Genomic DNA, 23,689 nt, shown 5'->3' with positions numbered 1-23,689 from the left:
CAGAAACTACAACTAATCTAGAATGTGGCAGCTAGACTGGTGACTGGGAGCGGCCACCGAGACCACATAACAATGGTCTTGAAAGACCTACATTGGCTCCCAATACATTTTCGAGAACAATTCAAAGTGTTGGTGCTGACATTTAAAGCCTAAATGGCCTTGGCCCAGTATACCTGAAGGACCGTCTCCACCCCCATCGTTCAGCCTGGACACTGAGGTCCAGCTTCGAGGGCCTTCTGGCAGTTCCCTCCCTCTGAGAAGTGAAGCTACAGGGAACCAGGCAGAGGGCCTTCTCAGTGGTGGTGCCCACCCTGGGGAACGCCCTCCCATCAGATGTCAAGGAAATAAACAACTATCTGACTTTTAGAAGACATCTGAAGGCAACCCTGTGGAGGGAAGTTTTTTACGTTTGATGATTTATTGTGCTTTTAATATTCTGTTGAAAGCCGCCCAGAGTGGGTTTCCCCAGCCAGTGGGTGGGGTATAAATATATTATTATTATTATTATTATTATTATTATTATTATTATTATTATTATGCAGCCTTCACAAATTGTAATGGGTATTGCAGCTCCTTTAACATGTGACTCCAAATTTTGGATTCTCCCCAATTTGATGCCAAAGTTCAGTGCTAGTTTTGTGTTGTTTTGTGCTGCAAGCTCCAAAACTGAGTAATTGACACACAAACCGGGGTCACAAGTAAATGTGGGGGAAACCCAGCCTGGTCTGGTTGAACTAGCACTAACCTTTGGCATTAATTTGTGGGTTTCCCCCCAAAAAAAAATTCAAGGCCACACATTAATTAAGTTTTACATCCCAAAAACTGGAGAGGGATTCCCAACTAAGGAGCGGGTACCTCCCATCATTAGTTTCCATTGATGAAAAAATGAACCATCTTTGAGGACATATGATCAGCCTAAGAAAAGGGGACCACCTAACTTGGATAATCATTGTTCCCTTGTTTCCATACCTGTTGTTCCATACCTTGGCCGGATTAAGAGTAAATGGACCAGCTGCATTCAAAGCAAACGGGTTAGTTTTTACTAAAAGTAAGATCACAAACAAACGCAGTAAATTCAGCAGCTAGAATAATCATTTAAATGGTAGAGATATAAGTAAGCACTTGCATTTTTTGAAAGAAATAAACGAGAGCAAACATCTCAATTTGATGATAATATATAGGAGGTTGTGATTGTTTGCATTTATTCATTTGCATTTATTCTGAGTGACAAGGAGGGACATTTGCGAGTTGCAAAACAGGAAACTTATAGCACTGTGTAGATAAAACCAGAGCTTTTCTTTATTTATTAGTCTGCTTTTTACACATTTCTCTCCTTCCATGCTGTTCATCATTTTGTAAACATGTTTTATAATACTCTAGATTCCCTCCCCGCCCCCCTTTTTTGGCTATACCTAAATGCCTCAACCGTGCTAGCCTTTCCTCATCCAGAAAATTCAAATGTAAGAATAGCCTAGCAGGATCAGGCCAATTGACCCATCTAGACCAGCATCCTCTTCCCACAGTGGCCACCCAGATACCTGGTGATTGGTGGCATTCTCCCATGTTGCCTCCCAAGATGGTAGCCGTGATGTTAACATATGAGAGTGCTGGAGGTGAAATAGTTAAACAGGTTACACAATCCGAACCCAGGGTGTGGAGTCAGAGGGACTGTAAAACCAGCTCTGGGAGGAGCGAAGGAAGGAGTTCATTGGGAGCTGGGTGGTTGGTTGGAGTGGGAGTGAATTGGGATAGAGTCTGTGGGTAGGTTGAGTTAGTGTAGCGAAATAAGCTGAGTCAGGAACAGTTAGGAGCTAGGAAGACAAGTAAATATCTGAGAGGTGGTTTAGTGAGTGAGAGCAGGTAGCGGAAGTTATAGGACTGGATAGGCACCCCATGAATGTAATTGACCGATACCGTTTATGAAACCACACGCTTGTTAAACTGCAATAAATAAACAGAAGTTCATGTTCCAATTTAACCCTGACTGGACTCAGTATTGTACCAGGTAGCGCCTGGGTGGTGGCAGCGAGAAATAAAGTGGTGGCACAGGGATCAATAGATGGTGAAACGTTCGAGGACCCTGTGTGATCGCCACAGTAGCTACCTTGGAAGGTGAAGAACTCTCCATTGGAGATTTTCGAAAAGAGACTGGGTAGTCATCTGTCATGGATGCTTCAGTTGAGATTCCTGCATTGCAGGGGTTCTAACTCCTACCCCAGAGTCTGCTTAGGTCCCTTAGGGGTAGAAACTTGTGGTCCTCCAGACAATGGTGGATTTGGGTAATAGGGAGCCCTGTGCAAGGCAGAAATTGATGTCCCCACCAGAGCCCTCACTTGCCAAAGCCGGATAAGAAATGCACAAGGCTTTGGGAAGGAGGTGCAAGGCATCTGACAGGAGAGCGTTCCACAGGGTGGGTGCCACCACCAAGAAGGCCCTCTGCCTAGTTCCCTGTGACCTCACTTCTTACAGGGAGGGAACCACCAGAAGGCCCTCAGCACTGGACCTCAGTGTCCGGGCTGAATGATGGGGGTGGAGATGCTCCTTCAGGTATACAGGGCCAAAGCTGTTTAAGGTATGGGTAGGCAAACTAAGGCCCAGGAGCCAGATCCAGCCCACTCGCCTTCTAAATCCAGCCAGCGGACGGTCCAGGAATCAGTGTGTTTTTGCAATGGTATAATGCGCCCTTTTATTTAAAATGCATCTCTGGGTTATTTGTAGGGCATAGGAATTCGTTCATTTCCCCCCAAAAATATAGTCCAGCCCCCCCCCCAAGGTCTGAGGGACATTGGACCGGCCCCGAGATGAAAAAGCTGACCCCTGGTTTAGGGCTTTAAAGGTCAGCACCAACACTTTGAATTGTGCTTGGAAACAGTTAAAACAGAGCTTGCTTAAAACGAGAAGGATCCAAAAGTGTTTCATTAAGACTAGAGAAATGTCTCTGCAGTGTTCCCCAAAACTCTAGTTTTCATTAAAGTTGCAATATTATACAATAATTCATTACTGCTCTCTGGATAACTGGTGATTATAATTAATTGCAGGCAAACCTTCTTGGATATTTATCACAGTCATTACATCCACTAAAGCTCTCTCTCTCTCGTTACACATGTGAATCTGCTTTATACTGGGCCAGCTTTCTGAAACAGAGGACCACATTTGCTTCTGATCAACCTTCCAGGAGCCACATGGAAGCGGTGGACAGTGTCAGAAGAAAAAAGTAGGTTGAACCAACAAATGTGAATTTCACCTTGTAAGGTCATTTTGCTTACACACACATCTCTAGCCAAGCCAGTGAGCGGCATTATCAGAGTTTAAGGAATTCTGTTGTTGTTGTTGTTGTTGTTGTTGTTTAGTCGTTTAGTCATGTCCAACTCTTCGTGATCCCATGGACCAGAGCACACCAGGCACTCCTGTCTTCCACTGCCTCCCACAGTTTGGTCAAACCCATGCTGGTAGCTTCGAGAACACTGTCCAACCATCCCGTCCTCTGTCGTCCCCTTCTCTTTGTGCCCTCCATCTTTCCCAACATCTTTCCCTTTTCCAGGGAGTCTTCTCTTCTCATGAGGTGGCCAAAGTCTTGGAGCCTCAGCTTCAGGATCTGTCCTTCCAGTGAGCACTCAGGGCTGATTTCCTTCAGAATGGAGAGGTTTGATCTTCTTGCAGTCCATGGGACTCTCAAGAGTCTCCTCCAGCACCATAATTCAAAAGCATCCATTCTTCGGCAATCAGCCTTCTTTATGGTCCAGCTCTCACTTCCATATTCAAGGTAGATGGGTGCAAAGCACGTAATAGGGCTGGTGGCCTGGGGAATGTACGGTATAGTGGTTCCTTAGGTTAAGTACTTAATTCGTTCCGGAGGTCCGTACTTAACCTGAACCTGTTCTTAACCTGAAGCACCACTTTAGCTAATGGGGCCTCCTGCTGCCGCCTCTGCACAATTTTTGTTCTCATCCTGAAGCAAAGTTCTTAACCCGAGGTAATATTTCTGGGTTAGCGGAGTCTGTAACCTGAAGCATATGTAACCTGAAGTGTATGTAACCCAAGGTACCACTGTATACCAAAGGCCAATTGGAGAGGACCCGAGAGATATATTTGGCCCCTGGGGCCTAATATTCCCCACCCTGATGTAGGTTAATTACCTCCTGGAACAAGAAGACCTGCAGTAACGCCGCATGATTCCAGGCAAACAGACGCTTTTCCCAGCCCGGCAACCTGAAATATGTATTTCTTTTTCCAAGTGGAGAAGGAGCCTGGGGCGAAGTACATCTTCTGCCACTGAGCAAATGCCAGTTACACTATGACTTAGTTCTTGGCGCCAGAAAATAGGACAACTCCTATGCAGTTCATGTTCTTAGCCAGGATAGATGAAAGTCTCTGCTGAGCTAGAGCTGGCACATCACAAGATACGCCACCCCCGTGTATGCATGTGGGGAGGGGGATACATAAATGGTGTGAGCCTGGGAGAAAAGACAGGATGGATGTTTTAACATAAATAAATATTTTTAAAACTCCATACTAGAGGACTTTGAAGAAGTTTGGGGTGCAAATTGGCCTCCCGTAAAGTGAGTGGTATTCATCTATGTTTTGCTCAAAGGACCTAGCTTAATCACGACCCTTAATTTCAATGGCACCCACCTGAGAGAGGCTGGAACTGAGTTCCGGTGAGTTCCAGCTGGAAAAAACCCTGGTTAAATAAGGAGAGGCGAGAACCATGTACAGTCATACCTTGGTTCTTGAACAGCTTGGCTCCCAAACAAATCAGCTCCCGAATACCACAAACCTGGAAGTAAGCGTTCCGGTTTTCAAATGTTTTTCGGAAGCCGAATGTCTGTCGCGGCTTCCACTTGAGTGCAGGAAGTTCCTGCAGCCAATGAGAAACCGCGCCTTCATTTTCAAACGTTTCGGGAATCAAACGGACTCCCAGAATGAATTAAGTTCAAGAGCCACTTAGAGCTCATTGGAGGGAAAAGTGGGATTTAAATGTAGTAGTAGTAGTAGTAGTAGTAATAATAATATACCCTTAAAGGTAAAGGGACCCCTGACCATTAGGTCCAGTCGTGGCCGACTCTGGGGTTGCAGCGCTCATCTCTCTCTATTGGCCGAGGGAGCCAGCATACAGCTTCCGGGTCATGTGGCCAGCAGGACTAAGCCGCTTCTGGCAAACCAGCGCAGCCCACGGAAATGCCATTTACCTTCCTGCCGGAGCGGTACCTATTTATCTACTTGCACTTTGACGAGCTTTCGAACTGCTAGGTTGGCAGGAGCAGGGACCGAGCAACGGGAGCTCACCCCATTGCGGGGATTCGAACTGCTGACCTTCTGATCAGCAAGTCCTAGGCTCTGTGGTTTAACCCACAGCGCAACCCACGTCCCCAATATACCCTTACATGTACCATTATACCAATGGATAAGAGGATTATGTATTGTGGAGATGCCATTTTTGGAAGTATCCCTTCGTCAAATGTAAAACGCAGTGACAACCTATCAGGGAGCCAATCCCAACAGCAAGGATGTCAGCACGACAATTACACTGCAGTTACACATTTGTCACGTTGACACTTTTTTTTTAAGTGCATGCTTAAAACATCTTAGATGTCGCCTGCAGATTAAAATAATAATAATAACAATGCAAACGTGTGAAGTTTGCCCACATGTTTTGAGATGAAAGAGCAACCGTCGTCTACGTTAGCTTCCTGTAAAGATCTTCTTCAAACCAATTTGCCCGCCCCCGAACTCAGAGTTATTAGATCAAAGGAGTAAACAACAACATGAATCAGAGGTGACATGCGCAAGCGATTTTGGAGAGTTCGCCGCACCTATCCCCGAGGGCAACTTCTTCGCCTCCGCTTTCGTTTGCCCTTTTCACTCCTCTGCTCTTAATGTCACCATCCATCCCCTAGAGAGCCACTTCCGAGCCCATTACCCAGAAGGGAATGTGAGCGATTGCAGAACACCTTTCTCTTGCCAAGCGGAAGCTAGCCTGGAATCTTCTAGGGATGGGGCCTTTGATAGTCAATGAATTCTCCCTCCGTGCCTGGTCTATTGGATTTAGGAAGAAGCTGGTTTTCTGATTGTGGTGGATGAGCCCGCAAGGATGCAAGGCTGGTGACAATGAGGAGGTCAGGCAGTCTCCAGTTTAGGCAGAGAAAGGCACATCTATCCACTCATTCAGAGCAGGAACGCTCCCAGAAGCCTCACAAGGTAAGAGGGAAGGAGGCAACCGTGGTCAAGATTCTGTCTGCATATAACACCTGTGCTCAGAGATCTGCCCTGGTTGCCAATTTGCCATCACGTTCAAGGTGTTACTACTATAAAGCCCCTAACAACTTGGGACCAATTTACCTGAGAGATCACTTTACCTACCCTTTTAGATATTGTAATAGTTTTTTTTGGGGGGACCCCCATAAGCATAGCCAGGGGGTGCAATGGGGCAGCTGCCCCCCTAAATCAGGTAAGTAAATAAAAATAACTGACCAGTTGCATTGCCTGCACACATACACCCTGTAAAATAAATTCTGGAAGGCTGATGGGGCCCCCTAAACCCTAGAAATGAATAAATGATAGGATTCTGATTATTTGGGATGTGAAGGGAGAAACACAAGTTGCAGAGGAATTCCTGAGCTAGCCCATGCAAAACGACCTGGCCAAGCTAGGGCTATTAAGAAACAATATAGGGCCATTGAGAGCCACTGGCAATGCAAGAGAACTGCTGTTCCCTTGGAAGGTTGCCAGGGTAACTGGGTGTGAGGTGACAGGAGAAGAGAGGTTTTTTAGCAAAGTGCTCTGGTAGGAAGAATCAGGAAGAGAAAAGGCTGGGCAGGCTGGCTGCAGGCTGGCTGAACTGCTGTGGGGAAGAAACCCTTCTTGAAATGACCGTGCTGTAAGATCCATGCAGACTGAATGTGTAAATAGGGGAATAAACCATACTTCTTAAAGCTACAACAGTCTCTTCAGTGTTTCAGACCCTTCAGTGTTTCAGACCACAGACCCTGGATGAACGCCTGGAACCCTATGGACACTTGCCACTGCTGGGCAGAGAGAGGAGGAGACACCCGACTTTTGTAACAACATAATGTGGATTATGGGACATGGGTGGCCCTGTGGGGCCACAGAGCCTAGGGCTTGCCGATTGGAAGGTCAGTGGTTCGAATACCCGTGACGGAATGAGCTCCCCTTGTTCGGTCCCAGCTCCTGCCAACCTAGCACAGTTCAAAAGCACGTCAAAGGGCGAGTAGATAAATAGGTACCGCTCTGGTGGGAAGGTAAACGGCGTTTCCGTGCACTGCTCTTGTTCGCCAGAAGCGGCTTAGTCATGCTGGCCACATGACCCGGAAGCTGTCTGTGGACAAATGCCGGCTCCCTCAGCCTATAGAGCGAGATGAGCGCCGCAACCTCAGAGTCATCCGTGACTGGACCTAATGGTCAGGGGTACCTTTACCTTTAATGAGGATTATATTCTGTTAAATCCCTGCCCACCATTGGCCATCACTGGCTATCTCTACAACACCATTGAATTGGTCGGCGCAGACCTCTCTGCTGTTAGTTATGCTTCCATCACTTGGAAGCTAAACTACTGTAAAGCATAGCTGTCAAGTGTCCCTTATTTGAAGGGACAGTCCCTCATTCCAGCGCCATGTCCCACTGCTGTCCCTTATTGATGGATGTCCCTTAAATGGTGTCCCTTAAATTTCAAAGGAAGCAGCTCCTCTCCCTCCCTCCCTCCCTCCCTGCCAGCTGGGGGGAGGAGGGTGGCTCCAGCTGTGTTGCTTGGCTGTGTTGCTCACCCAATAAGAAGTCTAAGAACGACTGGGGGGTGGAGCTTACATGCCTTGTGTGTGGCTAGTTAATGCAAGCTGAGGGGTTTTTTGAATGCTTGACGCCATTTTGTTGCACATGCTGCTGCAAACTTTGCAGTGCAAAGCCAGGTTGGGGAGCCATCTTAAGTTGAGGCTGCATAGGCCTTGTGGTGCATGTGATTCAGATTCTATTCAGTTGAACCTCTGGTTACAAAGTTGGTTGGGCAGTGTTCTCGAAGCTACCAGCATGAGTTTGACCAGACTGCAGGAGGACAGGAAGACTGGAGTGTCTGGAACAGGTGAGGCTGCAGGTCCCTTATTTTGGCTGCTGGTCCCTTATTTTCAAATCTGTAAGTTGACAGCTATGCTGTAAAGTCTATTATGCTGGGCTACCCTGGGTGGCAGATGCTAAATGCTGAAGCCCATCTTCGGATGGGGCCAGGTCACCAGGAACTCAGCACATCAGTGCTCTGCTTCATAGACTCTCCATGGTCCTTGGGTCTCACTTTGAAGTACTGCTTCTGGTTTCATTAACTACATTGCTTGAGCCTCCACAGTGTTCCACCACACCTAGTAAAATTGACCAGGTACACTCTGTTAAGTATACATGCCTGCAACAGGTCTGGATGGCAAGAGTGCCTGGGGAGATTGTCTCAGTTGCTGCTCCTAGACTTCAAAATACTCTTCCCCTGGAGAAGTGCCAAATCTGGGGAGGAACTTCCAGAAGTTGTATAAGATTGAAAGTGGGTTTTGATGGCCAGGAGAAGGGAGAAAGAAGGTAGAATAATTAGCATATCATCTCCCTCCCTGAGTTATTGATGTGGGTTATAAGGCAATTCAAGGGAGGGAGGGAAGAATGGGTGTGTTACTCTGTCTTGGGGAGCTGTGAATTCATGAACTTGTGGGTAAGGATGTCACTCTTTCAGTCTCAGTTTCCCTTAAGTAAAATGGGAATACTAATTATCTGCCCCCACATATTGTTGCAGAGACAAATTAGATGAAGATGGTAGCATGCTCTGCAGTCATAAGTCCTGTATAAAGAATTAATAATAGTTCGTTTGTCTTCACTGAAGCAGAATTAAATATATGTTTCAAACTATCCCTGACAGATGTTAATCCAACCTGCTATTTAAAAGCTTTAGAAGATGGGAACATCACAAACCTCATCTGCTTATACTTGCATTCTTGTGGCTGGAAAGTTGTCTGTGCCATTTAAAAATTGGCCTTGTGAGGCTCTTACCTGAAAGAACAAATTGAGCCCAATCACCTTCATAAAGCAAACCTTTGAGTTTCTGGAAGTAGCTGTTGCATTCATTCCTCTATAGAGATGATGGGAAGTTTCTCAAAGGTGGAGTCCCAAAGCAAATGCTTACACAAAGGAGACAGCAGAGATAGGCCTGAGAAAATGTATACTGATGGTGCCATGGGGAGAAAAAAAATATTTTCATTATGATGCAGGTCTAAAGAGCAGGTATAATGCTGTGACTAAGGGACCAAAAGATTTGAGCAGGTACCTGTGCATAGCCCTAAATCTATCTAATTCTCTTTAAAAGCCATCCCACTTGAAGGCTGTCACTGATCTAGACTGTGCACACTGTACATTTGAAGAACATTTCCTCATGCTCCAAAGAATTATGGGAACTGTAGTTTACCCCCCAACAGAGCTACAATTTAAACTACAGTTCCCATGAGTCTTTGGAGCATGGGGAAATGGGCTTCAAATGTACGATGTGTTACACGGGCCCAATTCAAAGTGCTGGTCTATAATAATAATAATTATTATTATTATTATTATTTATTTATACCCTGCCCATCTGGCTGGGCCTCCCCAGCCACTCTGGGCGGCTTCCATAGAAACCAAAAATACAATAAGATATCACACGTTAACAGTGGCGTAGCGTGGGTTGTCAGCACCCGGGGCAAGGCAAGTAATTTGCGCCCCCTAACCTGTGGATTTGCGCCCCCTAACCCTACCCCTAACCCTAACCCCCAGATGTTGCGCCCGGTGCGGCCGGCCCCCCCTGCACCCCCCACGCTACGCCACTGCACGTTAAAAACTTCCCTGAACAGGGCTGCCTTAAGATGTCTTCTGAATGTCAGGTAGACATTTCTAGACCCAGAAAACCTTAAATGGCTCAGAAACCGACCTGGACTCATCAGCTGTAGCTCCTCTTCATGTGCTTTCTGCAGGAGAGGGCCAGAGGGTGGCAGCATGAGAACAGGCCTTTTCTGCAGCGGCTCCCCATTTGTGGCATGTTCTCCCCAGGGAGGTTTGTCTGGCTCCTTCATTATACAGTGGACTCCTGGCTTGCGAGCATGATCCGTGTGGGATGCACATTCGCAATCACAGCATTCACAACCCGCAGCGGCACACCTGCGCACACGCATCTTGTGATTCGGTGCTTCTGCACATGCGCAAAGCACGATTTAGAGCTTCTGCGCATGTGCGATGCCCGAAACCCAGAAGTAACCCATTCCAGTACTTCCCGTTTTGGGTGGGTCTGTAACCTGAAAAAATGCAACCTGGCGCAAGACAAAAACATTCCTCTTCAACCAGTCCTTTGGCTGATTAATATTCTACAGCATTTTATATGCATTTGTGTGTGGGGGGTGTGTGTGTTATTGTTCCATTGTTTCTCTTTTAACTATCTATCTGTCCTTTTATCTCATGTTTTTATCTTGTGAACTGCCCTGAGATCTTTTGAGGAAGGGCACTATATTATTATTATTATTATTATTATTATTATTATTATTAGGTCCCCATCTCATTTAATCCTTACAACAACCCTGTGAGCTAGGCCAAGCTAAGAAGGACCAAGTTTCCTGCAAACTCTTGGCAATTCAATCTAAGTGTGAATGTGTTGTGTGTTTATCTTTCTCCTTAAGAAAGCCTCTTGAGATTACACAGCAGTTCCAAACACCTGATTTTTCCTAATAAGTAACAGCTGCTAAAGCCATCAAGCAGCTTAAAGAGCTGTCAAGGAAGGCACTCTCCCTGGGAAGACAGTTGTTTTCTTCTGTCAAGTGCTCCTCCAAGAGATGTTTTGTTTGCTCAGAGGGGAGGGGAGGTGGCACTGAAGGATGTCAAGTATTTCAATAGCCCTTTTTATATTTTAAGAAAAACCCTCTTGCGTCTCTCGACTGCCTATCATCATGGATCAAGAATTTAGAAAGTGGCAAATTCCAGGAGCCCTTGCACACTCTACATATTTTTTTGCAGAATGAGATGCTAATAGAGAGGTGGTAGAATTTGGAAAGTCACCTGTCAAAGTCACCTGTTCCCTCCCAAGCAGTGAAGCCAACCTGGAATCACTACAGCACAGAATCCACAGATGATACATCACAGTCTCCTAGCAGCACTTCCACACCCAAGAAACAGACTGCCAGGAGAAGGGCAGGATTTAGGTTTGATGAGGCACTAAGCCATGGGACATGGGTGGCGCTGTGGGTTAAACCACAGAGCCTAGGACTTGCCGATCAGAAGGATGGTGGTTCGAATCCCCGCGACGGGGTGAGCTCCCGTTGCTCAGTCCCTGCTCCTGCCAACCTAGCAGTTCGAAAGCATGTCAAAGTGCAAGTAGATAAATAGGTCCCGCTCCGGCGGGAAGGTAAACGGCGTTTCCGTGCGCTGCTCTGGTTCGCCAGAAGCGGCTTAGTTATGCTGGCCACATGTATTAGCAGATCTATTTTTCGCCCTCCATGGTTAGAAAACCCATTGTTTTGCACTATACGACACAGCTAGCATAAAGACCATAGACCAGACTGCGATACTAAGCATACTTACTAGAAATGCAGAGGTAAATGCAAGTAAACGTGCTAAAGATAGCCCTGCATATGGAGTATTAAAGCAAATAAAGGTTTTTCTTATTAGAAAACAGGGTGGGGGAAAAGCATGTGAGTAAACATTTTATTACGCAGCCACAAGATGGTTCTGGAAGTGCGTTGTCTGAACTGGCACCATAAAACTCTAATCGCTAATCAAGGTGTTAATCTATTAAACACAAAAATAGTCATTATTCAATCTCTGCGCAAATCAATCATTCTGAAAGAGATCTCTTCATTACTTAGTTGCCAAATCCTAATCACTTGTGCACGAGAGAACTAGGAATTTGAATTGCCACTTAATGATGGCTTTGGAAGTAATACATTAAACGTCTGTGTTTAATAACTGCTAGAGCGATGAAGCCATTAATTAGCCATAGGTGCATATTAGTCGGAGAGCTTCTCAATCCCATTGCACCACTGTTACAGTCTGAAATGTTGTGGTTTTTTCCTTAGTGCTTTGTTGTCACTCTCACCTAGGGTTTAGCCATTTTTTATCAATGAAAGTGGTAGGCAGCTGGAGTGTGGTCACAAACAACAACAAGAAAACAAAGATCAGGCCAAAGACCAACGGCAAGACCAAAGAGCAACATCAACAACCAGGCAGATGAAACCTAGGGAACTGTTATGCACTGAGTTGAATAGGATCCAAAATACAGCCGTCTGATTGGTCCTAGAACAATAGGATCCAAAATACAGCAGTCTGATTGGTCCTAGAACAATGCAGCAGTCTGTCTGGTCCAGAGGAGCCACCCAATCAAGCTCCAGGTGGAAGTGAATCCACAACCTGATTGGTCTACAGGAGAATCCTGGAATTAGCCAATCACGTGCAGCCCATTGTGTAAATAATGTATATAAAGCAGGTATTGTGGGGGAACTTCCATTCCTCCTCACCACTATGAGCTGAATAAAGAGCATGAAATCCACTCTCGACTCCGAGTATATTTCAGGAACCCTTAAGCAAGGTGTCAGATCTGGGCAGGGGGTAGCAGCCCAAGGTGAGCCAGGAGCCGAGAACCTGGACCCAAAGAGCCCATATGACATACCAGGAGGCCAAACCGAGGAGTAAATCTGAAGATGAAATTTAAAATAATAATAACAAGGACACAGGAAGATGCCTCATCACAGGGACACCTTGTTGCTTGAGGAAGTATCAGCTTGAAGAGGAAGCCCTTTTATTCGACTTCCTCTCCAGGAATGTTTATTGGCCATCCTAGGGAGGCAGAGTCAAAGTAGATCCCAGAGAAGCTGCCCCCTGCAATTTGGGTACTCGGAGATCTACTGCTGCCTCTCTGCACATGGAGATTCTATTTAGCCATTATGGCTAACAGCCATTGATAGACCCATCCTTCATCCATTGATCTGATTCTTTTTTTAAAGAGAGTGGTCACTACCAGGTCCTGCAGCAGACAATTCCAGAAGTTAATTACTTGTTGTTGGAAAAAGTAGTTATTTAAGACTTAGGGAGACCATGTGTCCTGCTATTAGGGATGGAAGGAATTGCCTCTTTATGCTCTCTCAGTTTCTCATTTCGCCATTCTTAGGTATATTCTATAGTTCACATTTCTGCAATATTTCATTTTTTCAAATAACCGCATGGAAGTTCTTCAGCATTTTAGGGCAAATTTCTCCTGAGAAACACATTTCTGTATGCAGTTTAGACCAGTGCTATTCTTCTAGGAAAAGAGGTGCCAGAACTCACAATGAACACCTCCATTGTTCTATTATAGTGGCACCCACCTGAGAGGCGCCAGAATTGAGTTCCAGCTCAAAAAAAGCCCTAGTTTTGACTCATATGCACATTTTCACAAACAATTTCTCCTAATATAATGCATCTTCGCTAATATTTCATTTTCATGCATCTTTTAACCTAATATCTGCAAAAAAAAAAAATTGGAGAATTACATTGAAGAATTCAGATTAGTATGGATTATGAAGGATGAACTGCGTCAGTTCTCATTGTTTCAGAAAGTATGAATCTGATGGATTCAGCTTTAAATGCAAACTAATGAGATATCTTCCCCCATGCCTAATGGCTATCCAGTCCAAAGGCCCTAAGGATAAATACTCCTAAAATGGAGAAGGATGGGACATGAAGTTGGCCATCAACATTTAGCACCCAAACGGCAGACCAGTCAGCTGGGTCTTTCCCACAATGCTGAGATGTCTTCTTCCTTTTCTTCTTCTTCTTCTTCTTCTTCTTCTTCTTCTTCTTCTTCTTCTTCTTCTTCTTCAATCACTCATAGCTGAGTAAGATTGTCTTCCATAAACATGGTTTTAACAATGAGTCCAAATTATTTCGACTGTATGAGACCAACACAGCTACTTACCTGAATTTAGATACATTAATTTCAGGGAGTCTAAAACATGGGTAGGCAAATTAAGGCCTGGGGGCTGGATCCGGCCCAATTGCCTTCTAAATCCAGCCTGCGGACTGTCTGGGAGTCAGCATGTTTTTACATAAGTAGAAAGTGTGCTTTTATTTAAAATGCATCTCTGGGTTATTTGTGGGGCCTGCCTGGTGTTTTTACATGAGTAGAATGTGTGCTTTTATTTAAAATGCATCTCTGGGTTATTTGAGGGGCATAGGAATTCATTCTTTTTTTCTCCTTCAAAATATAGTCCAGCCCCCCACAAGGACTGAGGGACAGTGGACCGGCTCCCTGCCGGAAAAGTTTGCTGACCCCTGCTCTAAAACATAGCTGAATAGAGCCCATTTCATTTCAGTTTAAATTATTATTTTTTTTGAATTCTTTTTATTAATTTTTGCTTAAGTGATCAAAAAGAAAAACAATGACAGCACGAAAAAACAAAAACACGAAAAGAAAAACGGTTACAGCCATTACATCAAAATAAAATAAAACAGATTTCTAAACATAATGACTATTTCCTTTTACACTTCTTTGCTTGTTCAGTTGTCTCTTTATATCTCTAGATACTTTAATCCTTCCTTTGTACACCTATTGACTTCCATCCCTACTGGTTTCAGGCTTTTTACATTAAATAATTTATTTCTCTTGCAGTTACTAATTATAATAGACTTATACATCATAAGATCTAAATCAATCCTGCTGTGGTTTTTATGTTCTTATAGTTCTCTTCAATGTAGGTCATGAATTTTTTCCAGTCATTCGTAAACTTTGTATTTTTTTGGTTTCTAATTTTTTGTGTCATTTTTGCAAGTTGTACAAATTCAAATAACTTTGTTTGCCAATCTCTAATTTCAGTTTAAATTATTGTAACTATTTAAAAATGTGTATCTATACAAGTTATTATTATTATTATTATTATTAGTCCCCTGCCTTTCATCTGTAGATCTCAGGACAGTTCACAGCATAGAAATACAAAAAAAAAACACAAAATACATTATAATAATAATTTAAAGAACAAGAACAAAACAAGTGATCCTCACCCATCCAATTTTTCCAATATGCCAATTTTTTGCAAATTTGTGTGCAGTGTGTGGTGCTGATGTGTGATGTACTTCCTCTTTTTCCATGTCAATTTATTTGTGGCCGCCCTGTGTTGACTCTCCTGAACTTAACCCCACTTGGCTTCACTGGTTGACCCCAAGTTCTCGTCTCCTGGGAGAAGGGGAATCCCAGAGAAAATCTTTCAAATATTGGCCAAGAGAAAATTACTACAGGAGCATGTAATAATAATTTTGAAAGCTGCCTTGTGCTGATGACAGGTTAATACTAATCAAATTCCCGTGGGGTTAATCTATTACAAATTACCGGGCCTTTTCAAAGAGAGGTTTAACCCTACGCTCAACCGTGTTAGGCTCCATAAAAGTTCATCAACCCCAGACAAAAGGAACAAGAAAATCATCGCCCCCCGTTGTTAAGCTTCTCACTTCCACAGAAGTGTTGCAAGAGCAAATGACACTCAAGCCAGTGAAGTCAAATAAATAAGTTTAGAATTATATCAGGGGGGCAAACAGTGTAAAACAAGTACTGGCACCACACAGGTTCCTCTGATGAATTTCATTTATTATTTAATTTATAAACTTCGGCCTTCCTCCAAGGAAAGGATATCAAGGTGACATGCATAGCTCCTTCCCTCCATATTATTCTCACAAAAAACCCTATGAGGTAGGCTAAGCTGAGCTGGCTCAGTATCATCCAGCGAAAAGAAGAGGAGTTTGGATTTGATATCCCGCTTTATCACTACCCTAAGGAGTCTCAAAAGGGACTTGGGTGGTGCTGTGGGTTAAACCACAGAGCCTAGGACTTGCCAATCAGAAGGTTGGTGGTTCGAATCCCCGCGACGGGGTGAGCTCACATTGCTCTGTCCCTGCTCCTGCCCACCTAGCAGTTCAAAAGCACGTCAAGTGCAAGTAGATAAATAGGTACCACTCCCACGGGAACGTAAACGGTGTTTCCGTGCGCAACTCTGGTTCACCAGAAGTGGCTTAGTCATGGCCACATGACCGGGAAGCTGTGCGCCAGCTCCCTCGGCCAATAAAGCGAGATGAGCGCCGCAACCCCAGAGTCGGCCACGACTGGACCTAATGGTCAAGGATCCCTTTACCTTTTAAGGAGTCTCAAAGCTGCTAACAATCTACTTTCCCTTCCTCCCCCACAACAAACACTCTGTGAGGTGAGTGGGGCTGAGAGACTTCAGAGAAGTGTGACTAGCCCAAGTCACCCAGCAGCTGCATGTGGAGGAGCGGGGAAGCGAACCCGGTTCCCCAGATTACGAGACTACCGCTCTTAACTACTACACCACGCTGGCTCTCCATGGCTGAGTGGGGATTTCAACACCGGTCTCCCAGGCCCTAGCCTGACACCTTAACCACAGCCACACCAAACATTTAAAGCAGTTAAAGGGCGTGGATTCCCCTAAAGATTTCTGGGAACTGTAGTGCATCTCTCACCATGCTGCAGTTCCCAGCACCCTTGACAAAATGTAGTTCCCAGGATTCTTAAGGGGAAGCCAGGTGCATTAAATCTGTGGTGTGAATGTGACCTGGCTCTCTAATGATGACTTGGGGGATAGATCCATTTGTCTGTCCTGAATCTGCTGCCAATCCCAGTTCTTTCCTTTCGTAGCTAATTTATAGAGTTGCCCAATATTCTGGCCGTATAAACCCCACACTGAAATCTTCATATGGCACAGAATCAAACGTTTACAGTATGTGTCCCATGGCTTTGGGCCATGAGAATTTTTTTTGGCAGGGCTGCAACTCTTATTTTGGCTGAAACTCCTTTGAACGTTCAACATATGCTGTGGAAATTATCTGCTGAGAATTAAATTGCTAATAATGCCATGCAGAGAATCCAAAACCAATACATTTTTTGGGCCTGGTGCAGAAAAATGCAAATGTCACCCCTTTCCACTAATTAATCTGCGGCACAATCCACCAAGGTAGACATCCCACACAAGCGCAGTTGAAAGTAATGAGCTGTACAAGAGCTCAGTAAAGGTAAAGGTAAAGATAAAGGGACCCCTGACCATTAGGTCCAGTCGTGGCCTACTCTGGGGTTGCGGCGCTCATTTCACTTTATTGGCCAAGGGAGCTGGCGTACAGCTTCCGGGTCATGTGGCCAGCATGACAAAGCCGCTTCTGGCGAACCAGAGCAGCAAACGCCGTTTGCCTTCCCGCCAGAGCGGTACCTATTTATCTACTTGCACTTTGACGTGTTTTCAAACTGCTAGGTTGGCAGGAGCTGGGACCAAACAATGGGAGCTCACCCCGTCACGGGGATTCGAACCGCCAACCTTCTGATCGGCAAGTCCTAGGCTCTGTGGTTTAACCCACAGCCCCACCCGCGTCCCTACAAAAGCACAGAGATTCTTGCAAATCAGCTGTTTTCCCCAACACCACCCTGTCTCTTCTTCTAGCAGTAGCATAGTGGCAAATTCAGAACCACAGGGCCAGTTCATGATGGTCGCAGCCATGCCCCCTCACAGCAATGCCCTCTTCTAAGATTATGCAACCTTCTAAAATGATTTAATAATTTGATAACTATTCAATAATAATAATACAGTCATACTTCAGGTTACAGATGCTTCAGGTTGTGTTTTTTTGGGTTATGGACCACCGAAACCTGGAATTACCGTAACGGGTTACTTCCGGGTTTTGGTGGTTACGCATGTGCAGAAGCGCTAAATCACGCTTTGCGCATGCACAGAAGCACCGAATCGCATAGATGCGCCACTACGGGTTGCAGGTGCTGCAGGTTGTGAACATGCATCCCACACAGATCACGTTCACAACCCAAGCGTCCACTGTAATAATAATAATGAGGTTTGCATTGCATCAATCAATGCAGATCTGCAAGTGTTACCTTCTGGCTAGATCTACTATCGTCTGTGCACATACATGGGCAAATGATTTGGAGTGGTCCAATATCTTCTTTCAGAGTGACAAGTTATATTTTCTCTTTGACGTTCCATTGCACATAGCAGAACTTACACACCATTCTACAGACACTGAAGCACCTTGTGGTTTCAGTGTTCCTGAAGGCTTAGCTTCGAAGCGTACGAAACATCAACTCCTCACTTTCTCCAGAGTGACCCTAGGAGCCAATCCTCAGTGGCTGACTCAACTCCTCTCATTCTGGTTGGCTCCAATCAGCACAAAGGGCGAGATGACTTCTCAGTGAATGAAAAGTTCCCCTTTCATGCTGATTGGCTGGCTCTAGGACCCTGGAAATAGGGTCTCCTCTAAAATAATAATAGGTCTTTGACACCCACGACCCTGGGATACTACACCTTTGTTTTCCATGCTTTGGGTGTAGTTATAATTAATAACTGAAGGTATTTCCTTAATGGCTTTTGATGGCTGGCAACTACTCCAAGAATGTGTACCAACTTCCATTATCTCAATGTTAAAGTGAGGGGCTGTGTCTCCCCAATAGTTATACACAGATGTATTGGCTAGTAAAACCTAGGGGATAATTTTATTTATTGCCATTATTAAATTTATTCAGTCATAGACCCCAGGGTGGTTCGCAACATAAATGTACAAAATGAGAACACAAAATACCGTATTTTTTGCTCTATAAGACTCACTTTTTCCCTCCTAAAAAGTAAGGGGAAATGTGTGTGCGTCTTATGGAGCGAATGCAGGCTGTACAGCTATCCCAGAAGCCAGAACAGCAAGAGGGATCGCTGCTTTCACTGCGCAGCGATCCCTCTTGCTGTTCTGGCTTCTGAGATTCAGAATATTTTTTTTCTTGTTTTCCTCCTCCAAAAACTAGGTGCGTCTTGTGGTCTGGTGCGTCTTATAGAGCGAAAAATACGATACATATTAAAACAAACACGAGCCTGTCAGTTTGCATTTCTTAGTACAGAAAGTATTGATCTGATGTGTAGACATCTTTCCTAATTCATTCAAGAGGGTTCTGGAAGCTTCTCTGTGTGAAAGAAACTTCATGGCGTTTGGGTTATTCCTTCAGAGAAGCTGAGTACAGCTGGCTTAAACTGGTTCTCTTGTCTCTTTCTGTCAAGGTCATGCTGACTATAAAAGTAAGGCCAGAAGGAGCCTGTTTTCTCTTTCTATCTCTCTTCCTTCTGGTGTGATGTTCTGTACATAGTATGCTTAGTGTTAAGGTTTAGACTTATTATAAGTTTTTGTAAGTGTAAGTTAGGTCTACTGCAACTGCAATTTTTATGAGCAGTGCCGATACTGAATGTATTGGATTTGTGATCATTATACTCATTTTCCTTCAGTAGCAGTAAAGCTCTGCTGGACGAAATGCCTCTGGTCTATTTTTTGGGAATCCTGCAATGTGTTTAAGTTGTTACCCTGCTAAGTATAAATTGGAATCTACTCTGGATCAATATTGAGTAGAATTTCAATGACAGAACCAATAGCCCCCCTCCCACAAACACATTTTAAAAGGCCATAACATGTTAATCAGCCAAAAGCCTGATTATAGAGAAACGTTTTCACCTGGTGCCTAAAGATATGTAAAAAATGGCACCAGGTGAGCCTCCCAAATTTCATTTGGTCATGAGCCTCGATTCTAGGATAGAATACATGAAATCCATGTGTTCTGTTTTCTTTCTCCAAGTCCTGAGCATGCATGGCTCATCAAAGTCACTTTTGGAGTAAAAGAGGGTTATTAAAGAAACGAGTTGCGTTAGATATAGATATACTGTAGATATATTTAGTTATTACATTTCTATCACGATTCATTCATTCATTCATTCATTTATTATATTTCTATCACCTTTTCTTCCAAGGATCTCAAAGTGGTGTACTTAGTTCTCCTCCTCCCCATTTCATTCTCACAACGACCTTGTGAGGTAGGCTAGGCTAAGAGATGGTGACTGGCCCAAGGTAATTCAGGGAGCTTCATAGATGAGCAGGGATTCAAACCCTGCTCTCCCGGTCCTAGTCCAACACTCTAAGAGCCAGTGTGGTGTAGTGGTTAAGAGCGGTAGACTCGTAATCTGGTGAACTGGGTTCGCTTCCCCGCTCTTCCACATGCAGCTGCTGGGTGACCTTGGGCCAGTCACACTTCTCTGAAGTCTCTCAGCCCCACTCACCTCACAGAGTGTTTGTTGTGGGGGAGGAAGGGAAAGGAGAATGTTAGCCGCTTTGAGACTCCTTCGGGTAGTGATAAAGCAGGATATCAAATCCAAACTCCCCTTCTTCTTCTTCTAACCATTACGCCATATACAGTCATACCTCATGTTACGTCTGCTTCAGGTTATGTTCTTTCAGGTTACATCCCGCGGCGACCTGGAAGTACCGGGAAAGGTTACTTCCAGGTTTCGTCGCTTGCGCATGCGCAGATGCGCAAAATGACGTCATGTGCATGCGCAGAAGTGGTGAATTGCAACCCGCGCGTGCGCAGATGAGCCGCTGCAGGTTGCACTCTTTTCATGTTGTGAATGGGCCTCCAGAACGGATCCCGTTCGCAACCAGAGGTACCACTGTAGATCAAGATCTAGATATCTCTCACATACACCCCCCTTTTCACAAAGTTCATAATCAGAGATTGGCCTGGGGGGAAGAGAGAGAGAGAGAGAGAGAGAGAGAGAGAGAGAGAGAAGGGGGTGGAATTGATCTGGGTGAATTTACTACCTGTTTCAATGAGGACTTCAGAATTCTTTTAAAGAGAATGAAAGAGTGTATGCAGAAATTATTCCTGCTCAGGGCACTCTGTGACTCCTGGCGTTCTCCCTGGTCCGTTAATCACTGCTGTGGCAAAGCAGCAATCAATACAAAAAAAAGAAGACTATTGCAGAGAAACGAAGAAGAGCATTAGGTTTCAAACACTGGTGCCTAGTGGTCTTTTACCCCATTGCATTATGCAACAGAAGAGAACAGGTCATGGGCATCAGGCCCATTCCACTATGGGAAATCATCACACAAACCCTCTTCAGCCACAATTAAATTGTAAGCATGTAGGAGGCCTAGTTAAAGCTATGGTTTTCCCAGTAGTGATGTGTGGAAGTGAGAGCTGGACCATAAAGAAGGCTGATCTCCAAAGAATGGATGCTTTTGAATTATGGTGCTGGAGGTTGAGAGTGCCATGGACTGCAGGAAGATCAAACCTTTCCATTCTGAAGGAAATCAGCCCTGAGTGCTCACATGAAGATCAGATCCTGAAGCTGAGGCTCCAATACTTTGGCCACCTCATGAGAAGAGAAGACTCCCTGGAAAAGACCCTGATGTTGGGAAAGATGGAGGGCACAAGGAGAAGGGGATGACAGAGCACAAGATGGTTGGACGGTGTTCTCGAAGCTACCAGCATGAGTTTGACCAAAGTGCGGGAGGCAGTGGAAGACAGAAGTGCCTGGCGTGCTCTGGTCCCTGGGGTCATGAAGGAGTCGGACACGACTAAATGATTAAACAACAACAGGAGGCTTGGGCCACTGGGCACTGTCCCTTCCACTCGAAGGCTTTTCAGTCACAGGGATGCTTGCTACCGCGCTGAGACAAACACACTTGACAGTCTCCTGCCACACCTTGATGCTCAGCCAACCAGGAACACAGACAGAGGGAATAATAATAATAATAATAATAATAATAATAATAATAATAATAATAATTTATTTATACCCTACCCATCTGGCTGGGCTTCCCAGTCACTCTCCAAATACAATAATGCATCAAACATTAAAAGCTTCCCTAAACAGGGCTGCCTTCAGATGTCTTCTAAAAGTCTGGTAGTTTGTTCTCTTTGACATCTGATGAGAGGGCGTTCCACAGGGCGGGCGCCACTACCAAGAAGGCCCTCTGCCTGGTTCCCTGTAATGTGGCTTCTCGCACTGAGGGAACCGCCAGAAGACCCTCGGCTCTGGACCTCAGTGTACGGGTAGAACGATGGGGGTGGAGACGCTCCTTCAGATATACTGGACCGAGGCCGTTTAGGGCTTTAAAGGTCAGCACCAACACTTTGAATTGTGATGGGAAACGTACTGGGAGCCAATGTAGGTCTTTCAAGACCAGTGTTATGTGGTCTCGGCGGCCAGCACACCAAGGCCACCACACACAACTCCATGCCTCCTCCTTCCTTACAATTCCATCATGCCTAAAGTGGCATGTCCTGTCCTTGGTTCTCTGTGCTGTCCTAATTCAGCTTGCTGTTAAACCTACCCCATCTGAGGAACTGTCTGTGTTTCCTAAGGTGACATTGCCTGATTCCTCAGCTGCTAGCTCCTATGAGGTGGGGTGAGAAGGTGCCCTCCATGTCTGTGGAGTCAGGTCAAGCCACATCCTCTATCCTGGAAGGTCCTAGAGTGAGAGACAATGATGCCTCTTCCTTTTCTGAGTCTTCCTCTGAGCCAAAGAGGGGACTGAGGCCAGAGGACATCAGTGGCATCAAGTCATGACTTGAATGGATGGATTAGTCCAACAAGCTATGCAGTGGTACCTTGGTTCTCAAACTTAATCCATTCCAAAACCAAAGCGTTCCAAAACCAAGTTGTGCTTTCCCATAGAAAGTAATGCAAAATGAATTAATCCATTCCAGACTTTTAAAAACAACCCCTAAAACAGCAATTGAACATGAATTTTACTACAGTGGTGCCTCGCTAGATGAAAAGAATTCGTTCCGCGATTCTCTTCGTCTTGCGAAGCAAGCCCATTGACAGCTTAGCGGGATTAGCGCTACAGCTGTCAAGCGGCTTCCAGCGATCAGCTGTTAAGCGGCTTATCAGCGGAACAGCTGATAAGCGGCTTAGCGGCTTAGGAAAAGGGCGAAAAAAGCGAAAAAACCCCGCGGGGGGACGCAAGATTTTTTCGTCTTGCGAAGCAACCCCATAGGGAAATTCGTTTTGCGAAGCGCCTCCAAAACGGAAAACCCTTTCGTCTAGCGGGTTTTCCGTCTTGCGGGGCACCACTGTACCTAACGAGACCATTGATCCACAAAATGAAAGTAATAAACAATGGACGGCAGTCACACAATCAATCAATCAATCAGTAGCTGAACTGGGTTCCACACAGTCACAAAAACAAGAGCCACAAAAATGCAAAATAAATTGCAAAGACAGACCTCAGCGTAACACTCAAAACGGAAGTGTGGCACTCAAAATGGAAGCGTAACACTCAAAATGGAGCACATTCGGCTTCCAAAAAAAGTTCGTAAACAGGAAAATTACTTCCGGGTTTGCAGTGTTTGGGTTCCAAGTTGTTTGAGTACCAAGGAATTTGAGAACCAAGTTTCCACTGCATTCATATCACCACAACGTGTTGCAATTTTTCTTTTTCCTTTGGAGGCAGAGGTAATGCAGTCTAGCAAGATCTACACTGCATGATTACACTGTTTGAGGAGCTCAACATGTCACTAGTGGAATAAAAGAGCACTGTCAACACTAAGGCCAATTCTTGCAACTGGAGGAGGGGGCGTAATTATATTTTTGTATGTTCACACACACACAAACACACACACATTGTCCTTTCATGCAGTAAACTAGGGTATAAGGGATAAAGCCAATGTATTTTTTTCTTTGGTGCTAGTTGTTTTCTTATACGGGAAGCATTCAAAACTATGACCCCCACATACACTCTATAAAGTGGTTCAATAAAGAATTCCACCACCTCAGTCCTTGTAAAATGCAGAATGGCTCCAAACACTGGAAACTTTCTTAGCTCAGGTACATGGAATTAT

The sequence above is a fragment of the Podarcis gaigeae genome (assembly GCF_964106915.1).
Source record: "Podarcis gaigeae genome assembly, chromosome: 7".
NCBI classification, from domain to species: Eukaryota; Metazoa; Chordata; class Lepidosauria; order Squamata; family Lacertidae; genus Podarcis; species Podarcis gaigeae.
Note: the sequence above shows the minus strand (reverse complement) of the source record.